Source organism: Lethenteron reissneri, chromosome 62 (assembly GCF_015708825.2).
Source record: "Lethenteron reissneri isolate LAM-NWPU_2019-01 chromosome 62, ASM1570882v1, whole genome shotgun sequence".
NCBI lineage: Eukaryota > Metazoa > Chordata > Hyperoartia > Petromyzontiformes > Petromyzontidae > Lethenteron > Lethenteron reissneri.
This window is the reverse complement of record NC_083840.1, coordinates 1950772-1974436: the sequence shown is the minus strand read 5'-3', so window position 1 is coordinate 1974436 and position 23665 is coordinate 1950772. Positions and strand designations below refer to the sequence as shown.

The 23665-nt window shown below is 52.0% G+C and overlaps 1 pseudogene; it reads left to right on the top strand.

Annotated features, from left to right (window-relative positions):
- LOC133358552 (dihydrolipoyllysine-residue acetyltransferase component of pyruvate dehydrogenase complex, mitochondrial-like) overlaps positions 1 to 23665 on the top strand; it is a 49968-nt pseudogene that overhangs the window by 5600 nt on the left and 20703 nt on the right.

Sequence of the window (23665 nt, the reverse complement as noted above, 5' to 3'; positions counted from 1 at the left end):
GTACGTGCGGCGATTATGACTGAAAGATACTTGAAAGATTATACGGCGATAAAAAAACACAATCAAAAACAGTTATTATTCTTAAAGGCACCAATCTCAACAGATACATCGGCAGGTTATCTGACAACAGAACGGCTCGGAGTAAGGGCCTGCGACGGTGCTCCTTTTCCGAAGATCGTTATCTTATACCAAGTTTACTAATTGGGGACCAGATCACCTGATAAGGATCCGGTGGGCCACCACTCCCCACGTGAGCGTGGCTCGGCGGAAGGAGGTGCCAAGAATCAGTTCGTATTGATGGATCTGTTGGGAATTTATGCGATTAAGAGTACAGCCCACTAAATATTAAAGATAAAAATTACGAATACTCTTATAAACGACGGATGGCCATCACTCGGTCTCGTTGTGATGCCTTCCCAGCCACAGATGGCTTATGGGTTCGAGTGTGTTTGAGTGGTAAGAGTTGTCTTGAATAGTCAGTGTTCGGAGTCGATTCTTTATGTCAAACAGACGCCTGGTGGTCGTGTGGTGAGGGGGCGGTGCGCGTCATACGTATCAGTCGCTCCCCTGTCACCGTGGTGAACTGGTTCGGATGCCCGTTGATACGCTGTCGCAGTTCGGAACCCGGTCGGTAGGTGGCGCCCACAACTCGCTCGCAGCGTGCAGTGTTGGGTCGTCGTGTGCACGGAGCCTCGTCGCCAAACCGCGACCCTCACCACTCCGGCGGCAGCAGAGACCTCCGACTCGGCAGAGGTTGCCCCACGCAGGCCGAGTTGAGCTGTCAAGCGGGTCTTGCCCGCCTGCAGAGGAGATGGGGAGCCGCTTGAGTCGAGCCCCGAGAGCCGGCTTTGGTAAGCCGATCGAACTCGGCTGAGTCCCAGACGAGCTGAAGATGAGTCGAGCCGACCCGCTGGTCGCAGCTCGCTCCTGAGCCGACCCTCCCGGTCGAGCTCGCTCCTGAGTCGACCCGCTGGTCGCACTCGCTCCTGAGCCGACCCTCCCGGTCGAGCTCGCTCCTGAGTCGACCCGCTGGTCGCACTCGCTCCTGAGCCGACCCTCCCGGTCGAGCTCGCTCCTGAGCCGACCCGCTGGTCGCACTCGCTCCTGAGTCGACCCGCTGGTCGCACTCCCCACGTGAGCCGACCCGCTGGTCGCACTAATTTCCAATGCTCAGGATCCTTTCCTTTATGCCGAAAAATCCCCCTGGATCCCGCCCACAAGGTGGGGCTTCTTTCGATTTTTGCTGTGTCAGGATCTGTCCGTAGGCAGGTGTGTCCATGTGTGTGTCCGTACGGTATATTCCGTTGTCACACTCCCTCCATAAAACCCACGAGCAAACAATCAGATGTTACAAATTGCCTCGAAGTCGTCTCTCTGTCTGGGTGCAATATTATCTCTTGTCTGGCCTTCTTCATGAACCCAAAACACAGACGTTACAAATCGTCTCATAGGCGTCTTTGTTCGTGTTGCACCACCTGGAGGGAGGGGCAACACTCTCTCCGACCCGGCGCACAAAGAAATGGTTAAGAAGTTTTAAGTTAACATTTGTCCCTTACTATTTCACAGTTATGATTCTGTATGTAACCTAAGGTCTGTCGTTTCCCATCGTGGTGCTTGACTCAAGTGGAGGTGTTTCCCCGAGCATATACACACTCCTATCCCGCGCTGCGGAGATACAAAGACGGCCGGGATCTACCTTTCTCTCCGACCCTGGGTTTAACATCGTTTTTTATTATGTATTTATATTCGACCTGGTGGTGATTCATCCCGTTATCCTGGCTTTTCATAAGTTTTACTTTTGTCTTTTCATGCATATGCTTATTACTATTAATTTATTTCCGATATCTTAGGTTAAGGGGTAAGTTTCTTGATCCTAGGAATTCGTATTCCTTGGTGTCTGCATGGTTATATAAGCGGAATATAGTTTACGGTGAATAGCGTTAACATTGATGTTATGTACGATATTATGTATTGTGATGTCTTTAACTTAACTTGTTTGTCAGGGCTTTACTGACACGAAGTTGCATTCCATAGCCCCGCAGTCTTTGCCCCACCCTATCTCTGCTCGCCGTGGTTGTTGCTGTCCAGCTGACGCCGTTAACTCAAGGCCTCATTAATTTCCGTCACTCCTTGTAGGTGAGGGCGGTTGAACCTTGGAGTCAGTTCTGGTTTTTGTCTGCCTGCTTCTTCTTGTGTCCCCTGACCCCGGGAGTTATTATTCTACTTTTATGGCCTGTCGAAGCCCGACTCGCTGTTGCTGGGCTGGTGTCGTTCCCGGCTTTTTGCTTACGTTTGCAGTTCGCCGTGCTCTTAATTTCCTTCCCTCTTCAACCTTATCGACTATTCGCTCCTGTCTGGGTGCGATTCAATTTTGACTTAGGAAGGTTCTGATTGTCATATGCTTCGGGTCGAGTTGTATAGAAAGTATTAAAGTATGGAAATAACATTTCATATTGACTTAATGATGGTGATGGTTCAGTAGGCGTAACTTGTGGCCTGGTTTAATTGGAGTGGGTGTGAATATCAATAACTTTAGCCTACCCTGTTGTTAAATTCCGACTTTAACGTTACTTTAATAGCAATACAGAATAATTGAGCTTTTTGTCTTAACTAGGCGAACGCGAACTTCTGGTGACCCCCGCAGCCTTGTTGTTCAGCTGGGTCTGCCTCCTTGAGAGATATACAACACTCTTATTCTCCTCACTGTGGCCATCCAACCTTCTGCTCTGGGAGTGTTATTCTTAATTTCAGGTCAAAGGCCCCCTCACGTTCAGACGTGCAGGGTTGTTTAAATCAGCTCCCTCCCCTGTGCACACAGCCTTGAGCTGACCCACTTATTTTCGTTCCCTCAGCTGCAGGAGGACAAGGCGTACTTCTACCTCCCCCCTGTGTGCACGTGTTCTAACTAGCTCGGAATCCCTAAACACACAATCAGTGATGATTCCTGGCTTTCTGTGGTTGTGATTTAGACAAAGGCGCCTCTGCTTTCTTCCATTGCCTTTGAGTCGACACTGCCCTATTATTTGCCCATGTGCTGAGGTCATAGAATTCGTTTTGACTTCAGTAATATTAACATTCAGTATTGGATTAGCAAATGGCAATGGTTCATTGATGTAGCTCGCAGCCTGGTCTCCAATTTGAGCGAGCGCGAGGATCGATAATTTAGCCTACTCTGTTGTTGAATTTCGAATTTTGACGTTACTTTAAAACCATGCAGGATGGTTGGCTTTTTGCCTTAACTATGTCTGGCTGACACTCCCACTGTCTCTGCCGCCTGCACGGGTGACATGTGCCCGTTCATCAGGCCTTATCTTTCCTTGAAGCAAGGTTGCAAATTCTGCCATCCTAGCCCTCCTCCAGTTCATTACTTAACAACACCTGGTGTTTTGCAGTTTGCTGCGCTTTGGTGTGTTTCATTCATTAAAAAAAACAAGTAAAAAGATAATATATAAAAATATCATCAAATATTATTAATCTCAATTTTGGAAGAAGGGTTAGTATACAACAGTGGTCCCACACCAATGGAGACTAGGCTCTAAGAAAAGCTGTCTCGGGTGTGGACCAATCAACTTCAAGGACCGTGCATATCATTATCAGAGTTGTTTCTTTTTGTTTGCATTTTGACTGCTTGTGTTGTGGTTATTGCAAACATGATGCCTTGTATAAAGGTGTCAGTTTTTGTACCAGTTGAAAGGGTAAAAAGCTATTACTATATTTTGCCACTGGTGAAGGAGATGTCTCAGTGTATTTGCTGGTTTCTCCAGGATGTCTCTGTTGCGCGTCGTCGCTTTAAGATGTTCTGTGTTCATGTTTTGTTTATTGCGGTTGCACCCGAGTCAATACATGAAGCTTGAAACACGTCACACGCTGTGAGCGCAGTGTAGAGACGGCAAGAAGATGAACACGTGGGCTTGGAGGGCAATACCATACCGTGTCAACCCACACCGTTAGCCTGTATTCTTGTGCAGGGAAATTGACTTTTCAGGTCCATACGGCGTACGGACGGTCAAATGACGGGGGGAAATATGACCGTAATAATTGTGTTCTTGTTTGTGTTTCTCCCTCGCGATGGGACTTTGTAGGATGAACGTTGAGATGTATAAGGGCACCGGGGGATCAATAAGGTAGGCACTGGTAAGGGGGTGACAGGTAAGGTGTTGACAGGTAAGGGGGTGACAGGTAAGGGGTGACAGGTAAGGAGTGGACAGGTAAGGGGTTGACAGGTAAGGGGTTGACAGGTAAGGGGTTGACAGGTAAGGGGTGACGGGTAAGGGGTTGACAGGTAAGGGGTTGACAGGTAAGGGGTTGACAGGTAAGGGGTTGACAGGTAAGGGGTGACGGGTAAGGGGTTGACAGGTAAGGGGTTGACGGGTAAGGGGTTGACAGGTAAGGGGGTGACAGGTATGGGGTTGACGGGTAAGGGGTTGACAGGTAAGGGGGTGACAGGTAAGGGGTTGACTGGTAAGGGGTTGACGGGTAAGGGGTGGACGGGTAAGGGGTTGACAGGCAAGGGGTTGACAGGTAAGGGGTTGACAGGTAAGGGGTGACAGGTATGGGGTGGACAGGTAAGGGGTTGACAGGTAAGGGGTTGACAGGTAAGGGGGTGACAGGTATGGGGTGGACAGGTAAGGGGTTGACAGGTAAGGGGTTGACAGGTAAGGGGTTGACAGGTAAGGGGTTAATGGGTAATGGGTTGACAGGTAAGGGGTTGACGGGTAAGGGGTTGACAGGTAAGGGGTTGACAGGTAAGGGGTTGACAGGTAAGTGGTTGACAGGTGAGGGGGTGGCAGGTAAGGAGTTGACAGGTAAGGGGTTGACAGGTAAGTGGTTGACAGGTGAGGGGTTGACAGGTAAGGAGTGGACAGGTAAGGGGTTGACAGGTAAGGGGGTGACAGGTAAGGGGGTGACAGGTAAGGGGGTGACAGGTAAGGGGGTGACAGGTAAGGGGTGACAGGTAAGGGGTTGACAGGTAATGGGTTGACAGGTAAGGGGGTGACAGGTAAGGGGGTGACAGGTAAGGGGGTGACAGGTAAGGGGTTGACAGGTAAGGGGTGACAGGTAAGGGGTTGACAGGTAAGTGGTTGACAGGTAAGGGGGTGGCAGGTAAGGAGTGGACAGGTAAGGAGTGGACAGGTAAGGGGTTGACAGGTAAGGGGATGACAGGTAAGGGGTTGACAGGTAAGGGGTTGACAGGTAAGGGGTGACAGGTAAATAAAGAATGAGCCCAGTAAGAGTAAGATTAGTCTTGTCGCAGCTTGCTTCGCGGTTCGCTCGAATCACAGCAAGCCCCGGACCTGTTGGTCACGTGGCCTCACGCAGAGCACCCAAAGGCAGTGCCACCCATCACATTCACTCACTGCTTCCCCTCCCTCCCCTGCCTCCCCTGCCTCCCCTGCCTCCCTTCCCTCCCTGCCCTCCCTCCCTGCGTCCCACCTTCCTCTCCCTCTCACCCTCCTCTCCCTCACCTCCCTGCGTCACTCCCTTCTCTCCCTCCCTCCCCTGCCTCCCTCTCTCCCTACCCTCCCTGTGTCACTCCCTTCCCTCCCACCCTACCTCCCTCCCTCCCACCCTCTCCCTCCTCTCCCTCCCTCTCTGTGTCACTCCCTTCCCTCCCACCCTACCTCCCTCCCTCCCACCCTCTCCCTCCTCTCCCTACCCTCCCTGTGTCACTCCCTTCCCTCCCACCCTACCTCCCTCCCTCCCACCCTCTCCCTCCTCTCCCTCCCTCTCTGTGTCACTCCCTTCCCTCCCACCCTACCTCCCTCCCTCCCACCCTCTCCCTCCTCTCCCTACCCTCCCTGTGTCACTCCCTTCCCTCCCACCCTACCTCCCTCCCTCCCACCCTCTCCCTCCTCTCCCTCCCTCCCTCCCTGTGTCACTCCCTTCCCTCCCTCCCACTCTACCTCCTTCCCTCCCTCCCTCCCACCCTCCTCTCCCTCCCACCCTTTCCCTCCCCTCCCTCCCTGTGTCCCTCGCTCCCTCACCTCCCGGCGCTGTAACGCATTCCCAGGCCGCATTCCAGGGTACACCGGCGGTGGCGAGATGTTAACTCCCCCCCCCCCTGTACGCAGGAGGTCGTGTGACGTGAACACGAATAATATTTGTAAAAACTTTTTTAAAACACGCTTTTATGAAATGTTCTAGTTATGGCAGAACTCCACGACTCCAGGAAGTGGCCCCGAAGATTGCCATAATGTAAGGGGCCGTGGTGATTTACAGCCAACGTCAGTTGAGCGTGGACAATTAGACCCAAGCCGAAACGTAACATATACAAAAGAATGTTTACAAATGTTTAAAAAAATTATATGATATAATATAGTATTGTCATCAGTATGACATAAGTATACCAAGTTTGCAGTCGATACCACATTGGTAAGTGGGTTAAAATTGAGTTACAAGATTTGAGGATACAACAACAACAGACAGAGTGAGTTAATAGAAAGCGTGTAAGAAAACGAATGTTTAAATGTTTACCTGGTGAGGTGGTGAGGTCAGCGCTGAGCTCCGTAGAATCTCTTTTTTAAATCCTTTATATTAAGTTCGCTTGCTTGCTTACGACCGTGCAAATCTTTGGGTCGTTTTTTAACCCACTTCCCGTGATCCAAATCGAGCTGACATTCTTCACACAGACTCGTTGTGCGTGACAATTAATGTTCGTGAAATTTTTTTTCCAAAATTTTACACTTTTTAGGACAAAAATATTATATTTAATTACCAATTGCTTAATGGTGCAATGCAATCATCTGACCCATAGGTGGCAGCCATCTCAAGCCAGAGGACGAGAGGACTCTAGCCGCCACGCATATAAAGGATTTATAGTGAAAAACTTTGTTTTTACGGGTTATACTTGATAATTGGTTCTTTACCCTTCTATCTGGCAACAAAACTGACACCTTTAATGGTGCAATGAGGTCCCCATAGGGTTATACTTGTTCAGTAGCGCAGACTTGGCCGTCACAAATGACAGCTCGGCCAAGTGACTTATCATCATCCCACAGCTGTCAACCCCTTATCAGTGCCCTTAACACAGGCCAATTCAGACCTCAATGGTCACCCCGTGTCCTCAATGTTCAATCTACAAAGTCCCAGCTCAAGGGAGAAACCCAAACAGATAGACGCAACGATTGCTCTGTGTGCCCGTATTGATGAAACGGCTGTACACCTGAATGGGTTGACAGGTATGTAGTGTAGTAGTCTATAGTAGTGTCGTGGTCTATAGTAGTGTAGTAGTCTATAGTAGTGTAGTAGTCTATAGTAGTGTAGTAGTCTATAGTAGTGTCGTGGTCTATAGTAGTGTAGTAGTCTATAGTGTAGTGGTCTATAGTAGTGTCGTGGTCTATAGTAGTGTAGTAGTCTATAGTGTAGTGGTCTATAGTAGTGTAGTGGTCTATAGTGTAGTAGTCTATAGTAGTGTAGTAGTCTATAGTAGTGTAGTAGTCTATAGTAGTGTAGTAGTCTATAGTAGTGTAGTAGTCTATAGTGTAGTAGTCTATAGTGTAGTAGTGTATAGTAGTGTAGTAGTCTATAGTAGTGTAGTAGTCTATAGTAGTGTCGTGGTCTATAGTGTAGTAGTTTATAGTGTAGTAGTCTATAGTAGTGTAGTAGTCTATAGTGTAGTAGTCTATAGTAGTGTAGTAGTCTATAGTAGTGTAGTAGTCTATAGTAGTGTAGTAGTCTATAGTAGTGTAGTAGTCTATAGTGTAGTAGTCTATAGTGTAGTAGTGTATAGTAGTGTAGTAGTCTATAGTAGTGTAGTAGTCTATAGTAGTGTAGTAGTCTATAGTGTAGTAGTCTATAGTGTAGTAGTGTATAGTAGTGTAGTAGTCTATAGTAGTGTAGTAGTCTATAGTAGTGCAGTAGTCTATAGTGTAGTAGTCTATAGTGTAGTAGTGTATAGTAGTGTAGTAGTCTATAGTAGTGTAGTAGTCTATAGTAGTGTAGTAGTCTATAGTGTAGTAGTCTATAGTGTAGTGGTCTATAGTGTAGTAGTCTATAGTGTAGTAGTCTATAGTGTAGTGGTCTATAGTAGTGTAGTAGTCTATAGTAGTGTAGTAGTCTATAGTAGTGTAGTAGTCTATAGTGTAGTAGTCTATAGTAGTGTAGTAGTCTATAGTAGTGTAGTAGTCTATAGTAGTGTAGTGGTCTATAGTAGTGTAGTAGTCTATAGTAGTGTAGTAGTCTATAGTAGTGTAGTAGTATATAGTGTAGTGGTCTATAGTGTAGTGGTCTATAGTGTAGTGGTCTATAGTGTAGTAGTCTATAGTAGTGTAGTAGTCTATAGTAGTGTCCTACCTGCCAACCTCTTATCAGTGCCCGACCTTATTACGGACCAATTCAGACCTTACTGGTCACCCCGTGCCCCTTATGAATCTCAACGTTCATCCTACAAAGTCCCATCGCGAGGGAGCAACACAAACACATAGAATGTTGTTTTATTGTTGCCCGTCATTGAAGGGGCTGTACGCCGTTTGGACCTGAAAACTCAATTTCCCTGCGCAAGAATACGGGGCAAACGGCATCATCACCGTCGCGTGGAAATGTCTAGCAGCAGCCAAACACCAGCGTTCACTCATTTTCAGACGGGGGTGGTGGCGGGTTAGTGGTGGACACGTTCGCCTATAAGACATCACCAGTGTGAGGGCCGCCACACATTTGAAACCTTTGTGGGTTTGACGCCAACACGACGACGATGATGATGATGGTGGCTGTGGGGTGTTTTCTCTTTTTGCGTATTATCGGTGGAGGCCGCAGGTCAGGGGTCGTTCTAAACGCCACCGGTGGCCCGCGGTGGCCTTGCTAGCGGAGAGCAGCGCTCTGGACACGTGACGCCGACTCCAAATGTGGAGGGCGAGAGAGAGAGACGCAGACTCCAAATATACAGCCGCAGCAGGCATCGTCGGGGTCGGGATCGAACTCCCGACCTCCTGTATACCAGGCGAGGTAGTTAACATCTCTTTGTTACCGTGATGATGATGAGAGAGAGACGCAAACTCGTGTTGACGTCACACCAACACGCTGAGACTCACACGGCGTGTTGACGTCACACCACCGCACTGAGACACACACAGCGTGTTGACGTCACACCAACACACTGAGACTCGCACAGCGTGTTGACGTCACACCAACACACTGAGACTCGCACGGCGTGTTGACGTCACACCAACACACTGAGACTCACACAGCGTGTTGACGTCACACCAACACACTGAGACACACACAGCGTGTTGACGTCACACCAACACGCTGAGACTCACACAGCGTGTTGACGTCACACCAACACACTGAGACACACACAGCGTGTTGACGTCACACCAACACGCTGAGACTCACACAGCGTGTTGACGTCACACCAACACACTGAGACTCGCACGGCGTGTTGACGTCACACCAACACACTGAGACTCGCACGGCGTGTTGACGTCACACCAACACACTGAGACTCGCACAGCGTGTTGACCTTAACACCAACACACTGAGACTCACACGGCGTGTTGACATCACACCAACACACTGAGACTCACACGGCGTGTTGACATCACACCAACACACTGAGACTCACACAGCGTGTTGACGTCACACCAACACACTGAGACTCACACGGCGTGTTGACGTCACACCAACACACTGAGACTCACACAGCGTGTTGACGTCACACCAACACACTGAGACTCACACGGCGTGTTGACATCACACCAACACACTGAGACTCACACGGCGTGTTGACATCACACCAACACACTGAGACTCGCACAGCGTGTTGACGTCACACCAACACGCTGAGACTCGCACAGCGTGTTGACGTCACACCAACACACTGAGACTCGCACAGCGTGTTGACGTCACACCAACACACTGAGACTCACACAGCGTGTTGATGTCACACCAACACACTGAGACTCACACAGCGTGTTGACGTCACACCAACACACTGAGACTCACACAGCGTGTTGACGTCACACCAACACGCTGAGACACACACAGCGTGTTGACGTCACACCAACACGCTGAGACTCACACAGCGTGTTGACGTCACACCAACACGCTGAGACTCACACAGCGTGTTGACGTCACACCAACACGCTGAGACTCGCACGGCGTGTTGACGTCACACCAACACACTGAGACTCGCACGGCGTGTTGACGTCACACCAACACACTGAGACTCGCACGGCGTGTTGACGTCACACCAACACACAGACTCGCACGGCGTGTTGACGTCACACCAACACACTGAGACTCGCACAGCGTGTTGACGTCACACCAACACGCTGAGACTCACACAGCGTGTTGACGTCACACCAACACACTGAGACACACACAGCGTGTTGACGTCACACCAACACACTGAGACTCACACAGCGTGTTGACGTCACACCAACACACTGAGACACACACAGCGTGTTGACGTCACACCAACACACTGAGACTCGCACAGCGTGTTGACGTCACACCAACACACTGAGACACACACAGCGTGTTGACGTCACACCAACACACTGAGACTCACACAGCGTGCTGACGTCACACCAACACACTGAGACTCACACAGCGTGTTGACGTCACACCAACACACTGAGACTCGCACAGCGTGTTGACGTCACACCAACACGCTGAGACTCACACAGCGTGTTGACGTCACACCAACACACTGAGACTCGCACAGCGTGTTGACGTCACACCAACACACTGAGACACACACAGCGTGTTGACGTCACACCAACACGCTGAGACTCACACAGCGTGTTGACGTCACACCAACACACTGAGACTCACACGGCGTGTTGACGTCACACCAACACGCTGAGACTCACACGGCGTGTTGACGTCACACCAACACACTGAGACTCACACAGCGTGTTGACGTCACACCAACACACTGAGACTCGCACAGCGTGTTGACGTCACACCAACACACTGAGACTCACACAGCGTGTTGACGTCACACCAACACACTGAGACTCACACAGCGTGTTGACGTCACACCAACACACTGAGACTCACACAGCGTGTTGACGTCACACCAACACACTGAGACTCACACAGCATGTTGACGTCACACCAACACACTGAGACACACACAGCGTGTTGACGTCACACCAACACGCTGAGACTCACACAGCGTGTTGACGTCACACCAACACACTGAGACTCACACGGCGTGTTGACGTCACACCAACACGCTGAGACTCACACGGCGTGTTGACGTCACACCAACACACTGAGACTCACACAGCGTGTTGACGTCACACCAACACACTGAGACTCGCACGGCGTGTTGACGTCACACCAACACACTGAGACTCACACAGCGTGTTGACGTCACACCAACACGCTGAGACTCACACGGCGTGTTGACGTCACACCAACACACTGAGACTCACACAGCGTGTTGACGTCACACCAACACACTGAGACTCACACAGCGTGTTGACGTCACACCAACACACTGAGACTCACACAGCGTGTTGACGTCACACCAACACGCTGAGACTCACACGGCGTGTTGACGTCACACCAACACACTGAGACTCACACAGCGTGTTGACGTCACACCAACACACTGAGACTCACACAGCGTGTTGACGTCACACCAACACACTGAGACTCGCACGGCGTGTTGACGTCACACCAACACACTGAGACTCGCACAGCGTGTTGACGTCACACCAACACACTGAGACTCACACAGCGTGTTGACGTCACACCAACACACTGAGACTCACACAGCGTGTTGACGTCACACCAACACACTGAGACTCACACAGCGTGTTGACGTCACACCAACACGCTGAGACTCACACAGCGTGTTGACGTCACACCAACACACTGAGACTCACACAGCGTGTTGACGTCACACCAACACACTGAGACTCACACAGCGTGTTGACGTCACACCAACACACTGAGACTCACACAGCGTGTTGACGTCACACCAACACACTGAGACTCGCACAGCGTGTTGACGTCACACCAACACACTGAGACTCACACAGCGTGTTGACGTCACACCAACACACTGAGACTCACACAGCGTGTTGACGTCACACCAACACACTGAGACTCACACAGCGTGTTGACGTCACACCAACACACTGAGACTCACACAGCGTGTTGACGTCACACCAACACACTGAGACTCGCACAGCGTGTTGACGTCACACCAACACACTGAGACTCACACAGCGTGTTGACGTCACACCAACACACTGAGACTCACACGGCGTGTTGACGTCACACCAACACGCTGAGACTCGCACAGCGTGTTGACGTCACACCAACACACTGAGACTCGCACAGCGTGTTGACGTCACACCAACACACTGAGACTCGCACAGCGTGTTGACGTCACACCAACACGCTGAGACACACACAGCGTGTTGACGTCACACCAACACACTGAGACTCACACAGCGTGTTGACCGTCACACAGCGCACTGAGACTTGCACAGCGTGTTGACGTCACACCAACACACTGAGACTCGCACAGCGTGTTGACGTCACACCAACACACTGAGACTCGCACAGCGTGTTGACGTCACACCAACACGCTGAGACACACACAGCGTGTTGACGTCACACCAACACACTGAGACTCACACAGCGTGTTGACCGTCACACAGCGCACTGAGACTCACACAGCGTGTTGACCGTCACACAGCGTGTTGACCGTCACACAGCGCACTGAGACTTGCACAGCGTGTTGACGTCACACCAACACACTGAGACTCACAGCGTGTTGACGTCACACCAACGCACTGAGACTCACACAGCGTGTTGACCGTCACACAGCGTGTTGACCGTCACACAGCGCACTGAGACTTGCACAGCGTGTTGACGTCACACCAACACACTGAGACTCACAGCGTGTTGACGTCACACCAACGCACTGAGACTCACACAGCGTGTTGACCGTCACACAGCGTGTTGACCGTCACACAGCGCACTGAGACTTGCACAGCGTGTTGACGTCACACCAACACACTGAGACTCACAGCGTGTTGACGTCACACCAACGCACTGAGACTCACACAGCGTGTTGACCGTCACACAGCGTGTTGACCGTCACACAGCGCACTGAGACTTGCACAGCGTGTTGACGTCACACCAACACACTGAGACTTGCACAGCGTGTTGGCCATTACACCACTCTGGCAGCTGCGTCCCTATTTAAAGCCAAGCGAACACCGGCCATCGGATGGATTTATCGTCGGATGGATTTGCCAAACCTCTGGGGGCACTCCCAGACTGCCCGTGCAAGATAATCGCGTGATTTTGTCACTTTCAGCAACTTTATTATTTCTTATCTGCGGTGGCGAGGAGATGTTAACTACCTCGCCTGGTGTACAGGAGGTCGTGGGTTCCATCCCGACCCTGACGCCTGCTGCTGTATATTTGGAGTTTGCGTGTCTCTCTCATCATCATCATCACGGTGGCTAGGAGATGTTAACTACCTCGCCTGATGTACAGAAGATCGTGGGTTCGATCCCGACCCTGACGGCTGCTGTATATTTGGGATTTGCGGTGTCTCTCTCTCCCCGTGTTGGCGTGGATTTTCCCCTCCGCAATGAAAATCATCGCCACGCGTTTGGAGTATGTTTAGTCCGACGATGACAATAAGCCACTCCGTAGAGCTGCGATCATTTGTGATGGGCGGGTGGTCCGCTTCTGAAAAAGAGCGACGCAGATCAGTGTGGGGCCTTGCGTGGTATAATAAAATAATGATAGTTTACTTTAAAGTTTAGTATGACCTCTGTTGTGTAGCGGTCTCTATTGTGCAAGATAGGTCATATTATGACCTATTTTGTGCAGAGGTCATAATATGACCTCTATCCTGCAGAGGTCATAGTTTGACCTCTATCCTGCATAGGTGACAGTTTGACCTCTATCGTGCAGAGGTCATAATATGACCTCTATCGTGCAGAGGTCATAATATGACCTCTATCGTGCAGAGGTCATAGTTTGAACTCTATCGTGCAGAGGTCATTGTTTGACCTCTATCCTGCAGAGGTCATAGTTTGACCTCTATCCTGCAGAGGTCATAGTTTGACCTCTATCCTGCAGAGGTCATAGTTTGACCTCTATCCTGCAGAGGTCATAGCTTGACCTGTATCCTGCAGAGGTCATAGCTTGACCTGTATCCTGCAGAGGTCATAGTTTGACCTGTATCCTGCAGAGGTCATAGTTTGACCTCTATCCTGCAGAGGTCATAGTTTGACCTCTATCCTGCAGAGGTCATAGTTGACCTCTATCCTGCAGAGGTCATAGTTTGACCTGTATCGTGCAGAGGTCATAGTTGACCTGTATCCTGCAGAGGTCATAGTTGACCTGTATCCTGCAGAGGTCATAGTTTGACCTCTATCGTGCAGAGGAATGTTTCACGTTACCTCAGAACTAGTTCCCTGACGTCATTTGAATCTGCAGCCGTGGGCTGTTGCACCGTTGCGACCCCCTTTCTGCTGCCAGCGTATAGAAATGATCGTAGGTTTCACTCATTTTCTGGCAATAGAATCCGTTTCAAAGACACCGCACGTGTTGCCGGAGCATGTGCGTCTGGTGCATGCGGTTCGTGATTCCTTGCGCAAGGTTTGTATTTTGGTGTCGTGAACGTCTGAACTCACCTCCCGCGTTGTTGTTGTCGTTGTCAGGAACGGTGAAGCCGACCGTTAATTTTCATCCCAAGGTCGTTGCAGTTTGCGAGCTCACGTCCCTACGCCCCCCTGCGCTTACGTTGTATGGCTCCTGTCAGTAACAGCGGCAATAATTATTCCTTTATACTGGTAGGAACCTCCTGGTTACACCAGCCCACAGGGGATTATTGTGTCCTTCCATCCGTTCGTCGTGCATCCAAAAATGGGAGGGGTGGGGCTGGGTGGAGAGGGGAGGGTGGGGAGGGGCTGGGTGGGTGGGGAGGTTGGGGAGGGGCTGGGTGGGGAGGGTGGGGCTGGGTGGGGAGGGTGGGGCTTTGTGGGGAGGGTGGGAGGGGTGGGGCTGGGTGGGGAGGGGAGGGGCTGGTCACCCCGTGGTGCCCTTATAAAACTCAATGTTTAACCTACTCACGCCGGCTTGTGCCCGCCCTCACAGTCGGCCATATTTGCGGAATACACCACGTCGCCGTTGACCCTGGCCATTGACCGAGCAACCCAACGTTCCTACCAGCTCCCTCCGCAGGACAATGTGTTTTTAAACAATTTTTTAACCAACTAAACTCTTTTTACGAAGCTGAACTATTTATATTTTACGCACACGCAGCAGTGTAGCTCCTTTTTCAGAAGCGACCACCCGGCAATCACAAATGATAGCAGCTCAACGGAGTGGGCTCATCATCGTCATCATCGTCGTCGTCGTCATCGTGTGGACATTTACAATGTGGGAGAGCAAAAAGCCGGAGGACCCCGGAGAAAAATCCACAGACCACGGGGGGAGAGAGAGCCACGCAAACTCCAAATATACAGCAGCAGGCGTCAGGGTCATGATCGAACCCACGACCTCCTGTAGACCAGGCGAGGTAGTCAACATCTCATAGCCACCGTGATGATGATGATGAGAGAGAGACACGCAAACTCCAAATATACAGCAGCAGGCGTCAGGGTCATGATCAAACCCACGACCTCCTGTACACCAGGCGAGGTAGTTAACATATCCCAGCCACCGTGATGATGATGATGAGAGACACGCAAATTACAAATATACAGGGTCATGATCGAACCCACGACCTCCTGCATACCAGTCGAGGTGGTCAACATCTCCGAGCACACCGTCACGCCCCCGAGTAGGAGAGGCTGTCTTACTAGGAGGGTGCTGCTACACTTTGGGCTCTTGACCGCGAATTTCGGTTCACGAGGAGCTCAGCTTCGTTTGGGAGAGAACCCCGAGAGAGAACCCAGCACCGCACTGCATCTTGGATGAGGGGGGGAGGGGGGGGATATTCACTCGGGAGCTCCGCACAGATAGATTCAAGCTCCGATTTAAAGCTTTCGTGACTGCAGGGATTCATCTTCTTGGTTCTTTCAGTAAAGTCACGTAGAAGGGAATTAATAAAATAATAAAAATAAAACATAATAAAATAGCAAGCGCCATTATTTTATGATGTTTTATTTTTTATATTTTATTATTTCCCTCCTACGTGACTTTACCGAAAGAACCAAGAAGATTCAAGCTCGTCCGTTGCCGCAGTGCCGAGTCTCTGGCCGTCTTGGCAGCGCCGAGCCGAGCCTTCCAAGATTGCCGACGAATCCGTTGCTGGGGTTTTTTATTTTTTTAGGGAGAGACGGGATTGAATATATAGCGTGTGCGTGCATCCGTGCGTGCGTCCATCCATCTGTCTGACCGTGTGTGCTGCGGCTGATTTTGTGTTGTGCTGCACCCTGCGTGTGTCTGTGTGTGCTGCGGCTGATTTTGCGTTGTGCTGCACCCTGCGTGTGTCCGTGTGTCCCAGGTGCCCCTGCCGGCATTGTCACCGACCATGGCGAGCGGTACGATCACGCGCTGGGAGAAGAAGGAGGGCGACCGGATCGGTGAAGGGGAGCTCATCGCAGAGGTGCCCACTCCCTTCTTTTCTTTTTTTTTCCATTTTTTTCTTTCTTTTTTTTTCCATTTTCTTTTTTAACGATCAGACGAGAAAGATGCTCGGTCTTTCGGCACTTTTCTTCGTTCATCATGTCGTTTGTTTGTATTTTTTTAATCACAGATATAACGCGGGTTTCCCGTGTAACATTAGTCCCATTGTGTGTTACTGTGTTCAGCAACAAGAAACACAAATCACCCTCAAAAACCCATCACCAGATCCCCTGCTGCTGCGGTACCAGCACCATAGCGGCGAAGGCACCTCCCCTCCCCTCCCTCCCTCCCTCCCTCCCTCCCTCCCTCCCTCCCTCCCTCCCTCCCTCCCTCCCTCCCTCCCTCCCTCCCTCCCTCCCTCCCTCCCTCCCTCCCTCCCTCCTTCCCCTCCCTCCCTCCCTCCCTCCCTCCCTCCTTCCCCTCCCTCCCCTCCCTCCCTCCCCTCCCTCCCTCCCCTCCCTCCCTCCCTCCCTCCCTCCCCCCTGTCTCGGACTGTGAGCGAACGGCAACGATTCGCTACGTGCGGTGCCAACGAAGTTCAACGTGGCGCGCGTTCTTAATCGCATCATCCTTGTTGTTGTTATTAACGCGGCGCGCACAAGCACAGCGGTGGGACCTTGACACATTCACAACGCCAGGTGGTGCGCCGCGGTGTCGTGCGCGGTGCCGCCCACCCACCCCGTCGCGCGCCACTGCTGCTCACCAGCGGCGCTTAACCACCCCAGCAGCAGACTCGCTAGCGCTGCTGCAGTGTATCACCACCGGCGCTTGACCCCCCCAGCAGCAGACTCGCTAGCGCTGCTGCAGTGTATCACCAGCGGCGCTTGACCCCCATCAGACTGGGTAGCGCTGCGGCCTGCGGCGTATCACCACCAGCGCTTGCCCCCCAGCAAGGGTCTGTCGCGAGGCTGCACGGGAGTGGCGGGGGGCGACCTTAGTCTGCTTGCGCGCGTGACGCAGGTGGAGACGGACAAGGCGACCGTGGGGTTCGAGAGCCAGGAGGAGGTCTACTTGGCCCGCATCCTGGTGCCGGAGGGCACCCGGGACGTGCCCATCGGAGCCATCATCTGCATCACCGTGGACAAGTGGGTTAGCCGCACGTCACCGTCACGTCACGTCACGTCACCGTCACGCCACGCCACGCCACGCCACCGCCACCGTCACGTCACGTCACCGTCACGTCACCGTCACCGTCACGGTCACGTCACCGTCACGGTCACGTCACCATCACGGTCACGTCACCGTCACCGTCACGTCACGTCAACGCCACGCCACCGTCACGTCACCGTCACCGTCACGTCACCGTCACCGTCACGTCACGTCACCGTCATCGTCACGTCACCGTCACGTCACGTCACGTCACCGTCACGTCACGTCAACGCCACGCCACCGTCACGTCACCGTCACCGTCACGTCACCGTCACGTCACGTCACCGTCACCGTCACCGTCACGTCACCGTCACCGTCACGTCACCGTCACCGTCACCGTCACGTCACCGTCACCGTCACCATCACGGTCACGTCACCGTCACCGTCACGTCACGTCAACGCCACGCCACCGTCACGTCACCGTCACCGTCACGTCACCGTCACCGTCACGTCACGTCACCGTCATCGTCACGTCACCGTCACGTCACGTCACGTCACCGTCACGTCACGTCAACGCCACGCCACCGTCACGTCACCGTCACCGTCACGTCACCGTCACGTCACCGTCACCGTCACGTCACGTCACCGTCACCGTCACGTCACCGTCACGTCACGTCACCGTCACCGTCACGTCACGTCACGTCACGTCAACGCCACGCCACGGTCACGTCACCGTCACCGTCACGTCACCGTCACGTCACGTCACCGTCACCGTCACGTCACGTCACCGTCACGTCACGTCACGCCACGCCACCGTCACCGTCACGTCACGTCACGTCACGGCACGTCACGCCACCGTCACGTCACGTCACGTCACGTCACGCCATCGTCGCGTCACCGTCACGTCACGTCACGTCACCGTCACGTCACCGTCACGTCACCGTCACGTCACGTCACGTCACGTCACCGTCACGTCACCGTCACGTCACGTCACGTCGCGTCACCGTCACGTCACCGTCACGTCACCGTCACGTCACCGTCACGTCACGTCACCGTCACGTCACCGTCACGTCACCGTCGAGTCATCGCCGTCACGTCACCGCCACGTCACCGTCACGTTACCGTCACGTTACCGTCACGTCACCGTCACGTCACCGTCGAGTCATCGCCGTCACGTCACCGCCATGTCACCGTCACGTTACCGTCACGTTACCGTCGCGTCACCGTCACGTCACCGTCACGTCACCGTCACGTCACCGTCACGTCGCGTCACCGTCACGTCACCGTCACGTCACGTCACCGTCACGTCACCGTCACGTCACCGTCACGTCACCGTCGAGTCATCGCCGTCACGTCACCGCCACGTTACCGTCACGTTACCGTCACGTTACCGTCACGTCACCGTCACGTCACCGTCGAGTCATCGCCGTCACGTCACCGCCACGTCACCGCCACGTCACCGTCACGTTACCGTCACGTTACCGTCACGTCACCGTCACGTGACCGTCACGTAACCGTCGAGTCATCGCCGTCACGTCACCGCCACGTCACCGTCACGTTACCGTCACGTTACCGTCGCGTCACCGTCACGTTATCGTCACGTTACCGTCACGTCACCGTCACGTCACCGTCACGTTACCGTCGCGTCACCGTCACGTTACCGTCGCGTCACCGTCACGTTACCGTCGAGTCATCTCCGTCGCGTCACCGTCACGTTACCGTCACGTTACCGTCACGTTACCGTCACGTTACCGTCACGTCACCGTCACGTCACCGTCGAGTCATCGCCGTCGCGTCATCGCCGCATCGTCGTCATCGTTGTCATCGTTGTCATCGTTGTCGTCACCGTCGTCATCATCATCGTCACCGTCGTCATCATCATCATCACCGTCGTCATCATCGTCATCGTCGTCATTGTCATTGACAGAACAGCGTATCAACGGTGCAGTGCGTATCGACAGCGCAACGTATCTGCGGTGCAGTGTGTATCAACGGTGCAGTGTGTATCTGCGGTGCAGTGTGTATCAACGGTGCAGTGTGTATCTGCGGTGCAGTGTGTATCTGCGGTGCAGTGCGTATCTGCGGTGCAGTGCGTATCTGCGGTGCAGCGTATCAACGGTGCAGTGTGTATCAACGGTGCAGTGTGTATCTGCGGTGCAGTGTGTATCAACGATGCAGTGTGTATCAACGGTGCAGTGTGTATCAACGGTGCAGTGTGTATCTGCGGTGCAGTGTGTATCTGCGGTGCAGTGTGTATCAACGGTGCAGTGTATCTGCGGTGCAGTGTGTATCTGCGGTGCAGTGTGTATCTGCGGTGCAGTGTGTATCAACGGTGCAGTGTGTATCTGCGGTGCAGTGTGTATCAACGGTGCAGTGTGTATCAACGGTGCAGTGTGTATCAACGGTGCAGTGTGTATCAACGGTGCAGTGTGTATCAACGGTGCAGTGTGTATCTGTTGTGCAGTGTGTATCTGCGGTGCAGTGTGTATCTGCGGTGCAGTGTGTATCAGCGGTGCAGTGTGTATCTGTGGTGCAGTGTGTATCAACGGTGCAGTGTGTATCTGCTGTGCAGTGTGTATCAACGGTGCAGTGTGTATCTGCGGTTCAGTGTGTATCTGCGGTTCAGTGTGTATCTGCGGTGCAGTGTGTATCTGCGGTGCAGCGTATCTGCGGTGCAGTGTGTATCTGCGGTGCAGTGTGTATCTGCGGTGCAGTGTGTATCTGCGGTGCAGCGTATCTGCGGTGCAGTGTGTATCAACAGTGCAGTGTGTATCTGCGATGCAGCATATCAACGGTGCAGTGTGTATCTGCGATGCAGCGTATCAACGGTGCAGTGTGTATCTGCGATGCAGCATATCAACGGTGCAGTGTGTATCTGCGATGCAGCATATCAACGGTGCAGTGTGTATCTGCGATGCAGCGTATCAACGGTGCAGTGTGTATCAACGGTGCAGTGTGTATCTGCGGTGCAGTGTGTATCAACGGTGCAGTGTGTATCAACGGTGCAGTGTGTATCTGCGGTGCAGTGTGTATCTGCGGTGCAGTGTGTATCTGCGGTGCAGTGTGTATTAACGGTGCAGTGTGTATCAGCGGTGCAGTGTGTATCTGCGGTGCAGTGTGTATTAACGGTGCAGTGTGTATCTGCGGTGCAGTGTGTATCTGCGGTGCAGTGTGTATCTGCGGTGCAGTGTGTATCAGCGGTGCAGTGTGTATCTGCGGTGCAGTGCGTATCTGTGGTGCAGTGTGTATCTGCGGTGCAGTGTGTATCTACCGTGCAGTGTGTATCAACGGTGCAGTGTGTATCTGCGATGCAGCATATCAACGGTGCAGTGTGTATCTGCGATGCAGCGTATCAACGGTGCAGTGTGTATCAACGGTGCAGTGTGTATCTGCGGTGCAGTGTGTATCAACGGTGCAGTGTGTATCAACGGTGCAGTGTGTATCTGCGGTGCAGTGTGTATCTGCGGTGCAGTGTGTATCTGCGGTGCAGTGTGTATTAACGGTGCAGTGTGTATCAGCGGTGCAGTGTGTATCTGCGGTGCAGTGTGTATTAACGGTGCAGTGTGTATCTGCGGTGCAGTGTGTATCTGCGGTGCAGTGTGTATCAACGGTGCAGTGTGTATTAATGGTGCAGTGTGTATCAACGGTGCAGTGTGTATCTGCGGTGCAGTGTGTATCTACGGTGCAGTGTGTATCAACGGTGCAGTGTGTATCTGCGGTGCAGTGTGTATCAACGGTGCAGTGTGTATCTGCGGTGCAGTGTGTATCTGCGGTGCAGTGTGTATCTGCGGTGCAGTGTGTATTAACGGTGCAGTGTGTATCAGCGGTGCAGTGTGTATCTGCGGTGCAGTGTGTATTAACGGTGCAGTGTGTATCTGCGGTGCAGTGTGTATCTGCGGTGCAGTGTGTATCTGCGGTGCAGTGTGTATCAGCGGTGCAGTGTGTATCTGCGGTGCAGTGCGTATCTGTGGTGCAGTGTGTATCTGCGGTGCAGTGTGTATCTACCGTGCAGTGTGTATCAACGGTGCAGTGTGTATCTGCGATGCAGCATATCAACGGTGCAGTGTGTATCTGCGATGCAGCGTATCAACGGTGCAGTGTGTATCAACGGTGCAGTGTGTATCAACGGTGCAGTGTGTATCTGCGGTGCAGTGTGTATCAACGGTGCAGTGTGTATCAACGGTGCAGTGTGTATCTGCGGTGCAGTGTGTATCTGCGGTGCAGTGTGTATCTGCGGTGCAGTGTGTATTAACGGTGCAGTGTGTATCAGCGGTGCAGTGTGTATCTGCGGTGCAGTGTGTATTAACGGTGCAGTGTGTATCTGCGGTGCAGTGTGTATCTGCGGTGCAGTGTGTATCAACGGTGCAGTGTGTATTAATGGTGCAGTGTGTATCAACGGTGCAGTGTGTATTAATGGTGCAGTGTGTATCAACGGTGCAGTGTGTATCTGCGGTGCAGTGTGTATCTACGGTGCAGTGTGTATCAACGGTGCAGTGTGTATCTGCGGTGCAGTGTGTATCAACGGTGCAGTGTGTATCTGCGGTGCAGTGTGTATCAACGGTGCAGTGTGTATCTGCGGTGCAGTGTTTATCTGCGGTGCAGTGTATCGGTATTGCAACGTCGTCGTTATGCCTGCTCCCCCCCCGCCCCCCTCAGGCAGGAGAACATTGCGGCCTTCAAGGACTACAAGCTGGACTCGGCCTCCCCAGCGCCCGCCCAGCCCGGGGCCCCGGAACCCCCCGCGGCGGCCCCCGCCCCACCGCCCGCTCAGCCCGCCGGGGCCTCCAAGGCCTACCCACCCTTCATGAAGGTGGGGGGCGCGGGGGGGGGGGGGACCAGTCCCGAGCAGTAGCGAGCTGGCACGGCCGCCCTGGTTGATGCTAAAACTAAAGTTTTATCTCGATTTAAAGCTTTCGTGACTGCAGGGATTCATCTTCTTTCTATATTTGAAGCTTTCGTGACTGCAATGATTCATATTCTTAGGTTTTTTCGGTAAAGTCACGTAGGTAAAAATATTAAAAAGTAAAATAAAATAAAAATCACGACGTTTCGGAGGCAACACAAGCCTCCGTCTTCAGGTGGAACCGTCACAGCCACGACAGCTGTATCAAGTAAATGAGAGATTGCAGGAGCTACCACTCCGTTTATACCTTCTACAACCATTATATAAACGGAGTGGTAGCTACTGCAATCTCTCATTTACTTGATACAGCTGTCGTGGCTGTGACGGTTCCACCTGAAGACGGAAGCTTGTGTTGCCTCCGAAACGTCGTGATTTTTATTTTATTTTACTTTTTAATGTTTTTACCTACGTGACTTTACCGAAAAAACCTAAGAATATTCATCTTCTTGGTTCTTTCGGTAAAGTCATCACGTAGAAGGGAAGTAATAAAATAATAAAAATAAAACATAATAAAATAATTCTCACGACGTTTCGGCCACAACGCAAGCAGCCGTCTTCAGGTGGAGAACAGGTCTGTCGAGGCGACAGCGTCTGAATGAAAAAAAAAACATTCAGACGCTGTCGCCTCGACAGACCTGGTTTTCACCTGAGGACGGCTGCTTGCGTTGTGGCCGAAACGTCGTGAGAATTATTTTATTATGTTTTATTTTTATTATTCTATTACTTCCCTTCTACGTCGTGACTTTACCGAAAGAACCAAGAAGATAAACTTTTATCATTTGTATTTTTACCGTGTAGCTCGTCTTCACAGATGTCCAGTAGAGGGGGCACTTGGTCAGAAAGTTACAACAGCAACAACAACGCAATGCAAAATAAGTAATATTTAAAAATACCTTTTTTAGAAAACACGCTTTAATGAAATGCACCGTACTAGTAATGGCAAAACTCCACGACTCCAGGAAGTGACCCCGAAGCTTGCCATGACGTCAGGGACCGTGGTGATTGACAGCCAACGTGAGTTGAGCGTGGACAATTAGACCCAAGCCGAAACATACCATATAAAAAATAATGTTTAAAAATACTTTTTTTATTTTTATGATATAATATAGTATTGTC